The sequence below is a fragment of the Pteropus vampyrus genome, unplaced genomic scaffold (genome assembly GCF_000151845.1).
Source record: "Pteropus vampyrus isolate Shadow unplaced genomic scaffold, Pvam_2.0 Scaffold18, whole genome shotgun sequence".
Lineage (NCBI taxonomy): Eukaryota > Metazoa > Chordata > Mammalia > Chiroptera > Pteropodidae > Pteropus > Pteropus vampyrus.
The window spans coordinates 11,508,786-11,512,220 of record NW_011888799.1 but is presented as its reverse complement, the minus strand read 5'-3'; the positions used below and the strand labels follow the sequence as shown (position 1 = coordinate 11,512,220).

General features: G+C 31.5%; 1 pseudogene; it reads right to left on the bottom strand.

Annotated features, from left to right (window-relative positions):
* Positions 1 to 1,044: 1,044 nt before the first annotated feature.
* On the bottom strand, positions 1,045 to 1,163 carry LOC111736222 (annotated as a pseudogene).
* Positions 1,164 to 3,435: the final 2,272 nt, after the last annotated feature.

Below are 3,435 nucleotides of genomic sequence, written 5' to 3'. Positions count from 1 at the left end.
TCTCTTCAATGACCTGTTTTTATTTCCTTTGACTATATAACCAGAAGTGGGATTGCTGAATTGTATGTAGTTCTATTTCTAATTTTTTGAGAAACTCCAAATTATTCTTCCTGGTGGCTGAACCACTTTGTAATCCCATCAACAGTATACATGAGTTCCCTTTTCCACATCTTCATCAATACTCATTTTTTTTTTTCTTGATAGCCATTCTAACATGTGTGTGGTGATATCTCATTGTGGTTTTGATTTCATTTCCCTAATGATTAGTGATATTGAGCACCTTTTCTTGTACCTATTAGCCATTTAGATGTCTTCTTTGAGAAAATGTAAATTTAGTTTCTCTGTTCATTTTTAATTGGATTGCTTGAGATTTTTTTGTTACTGAGTTGTGTGAGTTCTTTATCAATTTTGGATATGAGCTCTTCATGAAATACATAGTTTGCAAATATGTTCTTCCATTCCATAGGTTGCATTTACATTTTGTTGATTGTTTTTATTGCAGTGCAGAAGCTTTTAAGTTTGATGTAGTCCTACTTGTCAAATTTTTCTTCTGTCATATGTCCTTTTGGTGTCATATTAAAAAATTTTTTACCAAGACCAATGTTAAGGAGATTCTATCCTGTTTTCTTCTAAGAGCTTCATGATTTCAAGGCTTATGTTTAAGTCTTTGATCTATTTTGAGTGGTGTAAGATGGGGATCCAATTTCATTTTTCTGCATGTGGTTATCCACTTTTCAACACCATTTGTTGCATAGACTATCCTTTCCTCATTATATGCTCTTGGCTCCCTTATCAAATATTAGTTGAATATATATGTGGGTGATTAATTCTGGGCTCTTTATTCTGTATCCTTGGCCTAGATGTCTATTTTTATGCCAGTATCATACTGTTATAATTAAAATAGTTTTGCAGTATAAATCAGGAAGTATGATGCCTCTGGTTGGTTTTTTTTGTTGTTTTTTTTTTAGGCAAGGCCACCCTTATTGACCTCACAGATTGCAAAGACCTTGTCATCTTATAATCCCTTACATTTTTTATTTTTTACGCCTACAGCACCTGGTCTTCCTAGGTGATCTCTCATCCAAGTACTAAGCAGGCCCGACTCTGCTTAGCTTCCAAAATCAGACGGGATCGGGCTTGTACAGGGTGGCATGGCTGTAGACCTGGTTGTGTTTTTCTATTTCATGATTGCTTTGGCTATTCGGGATCTTCTGTGGCTCCCTACAAATTTTAGGATTGTTTTTTCTATTTCCATAAAAAACGTCATTGGGATTCTGACAGAGATTGAGTTGAATCTATAGATGGCTGTGAATGTGAGATGTCCTTCCCTTTGTTTGTTTCTTCAGTTTCTTTCAGCAAAGTCTTATTGTTTTCATTGTACATATCTTTCACTTACATGGTTGACTTTATTCCTAGGTATTTTATTGTTTTTGATGCTATCGTAAATAGGATAGTTTAATTTCTTTTTCAAATGTTTCGTATTAGTGCACAGAAATGTAATTGATTTATTGATTTTTATACCCTACAACCTTACTAAATTCATTGATTAGATCTAACAGTTTTTTACTAGAATCTTTGGAATTTTCAATATATAAAATCATATGATCCAGAAATAGAGATAATTTTACTTCTTCCTTTCAGATTTATACACTTTTATTTATTTGTCTTGCCCGATTACTCTAGCTAGGACTCTCCCAGTACTTTGTTGAATAAGAGTGGAGTCACCCTATCTTGTTTCTGATCTTAGAGCAAAAACTTTTGATTTTTTTCCATTGAGTAGAATAGCTGTGAGTTGGTCATACGTGGTCTTTTTCATGCTGAGGTGTTTGTTCTATACTCAATTGTTGACGGTTTTTATCTTGAAGAGATGTCGTACTTTGTCAATTGTTTTTTCTGTATCTTTTGAGATGATCATATAATTTTTTTCTTTTATTTCATTAATGTAGCGTGTCGCATTTATTGATTTACACATATTGAACCATCCTTGAATTTCAGGAATAAATCCCACTTGGTCACTGTGTATAATCCTTCTAATAAGTTCTTAAATTCAGTTTGCTAATATTTTGCTCAGAATTTTTGCATCTATGTTCTTTAGGAATATTGGTCAATAATTTTCCATGCTTACAGTGTTTTTATGTGGATTTAGTATCACAATTATGCTAACCTCATAAAATGAATCTGGAAATACTCCCTCTTTATCAATTTTCTGGAAGAATTTGAGAAGGATTGGAGTTCATTCTTTAAATGTTTGGTAGAATTCACCAGTAAAGCCATCTAGTCCTGGTTTCTGTGTTGAGATGTTTTTGATTACGGATTCAATCTCCTTATTTATTATTAGTCTGTTCAGACTTTATATTTTTTCCTGGTTCAGTCTTAGAAAGTTGTTTGATTCTAGAAAATTATTCATTTTTTCTAAGTTATTTAATTTGTTGTTGTATAATTATTCATAATAGTCTTTTACGATCCTTTCTATTTCTGTAGTGTCAGTTGTTATTTCTTCTCTTTCAGTTCTGATTTTATTTATTTGAATCTTCTTCTTTAGTTGTCTGGCTGAATCTTCTTCTTTAGCTGTCCCTTTTGTTTGTTTTTCAATGAACCAGTTTTAGTTTCATTGACCTTTTCTATTGTTTTTCTAGTCTCTATTTTATTTATTTTTGCTCTGATCTTTATTATTCTCTTCTTTCTGCTAACACTGGATTTAATTCATTCTTTTCCTAGAGTCTTGTGGTGTAAAGTTAGGTTCTTTATTTGCGATCCTTCTAATTTCTTAATATATGCATTTATCACTATAAGTTTTCCTTTAAAAACTGTTTTTGCAGCATCCTTTAGGTTTTGATATGTTGTGTTTCTATTTTCATTTGTTTCAAGATATACTTTGATTTTCCTTTTGACTTTTTCTTTAACCCAGTGTTTAGTTTCCTCATATTCATAGGTTTTCCACTTTTTCTTATGTTACTAATTTCTAGATTCATGCCATTGTGGTCAGACTAGATACTTGGTATGATTTCAATCTTAAATTTGCCAAGATATGTTTTGTGTCCTATCATACATTCTACTCTTGAGATTGCTCTGTATGCTCTTAAGTATAAAGCATATTCTGCTGCTGTTAGAATGTTCTAAAGATATCTGTTAGGTTCATTGTCTAATGCATGATTCACATTTAATGTTTCCTTGTGACTGGTTGATCTACTCATTGTTAAAAGTGGAGCACTGAAGTCTGCCACTATTATTGTATTGTTTATTTCTCTCTTCATATCTATTAGTATTTGGTTAATATATTTATGTGCTTCAATATTAGGTACATGTAAATTTATAATTTTTATATCTTCCAGATGGATTGATATTTTTATCATTGTATAATATCCTTCTTTTTATCTTTTTACTATTTTAGACTTAAAGTTATCCTGTTTTTCTTTTGATTTCTGCTTGCAAGGA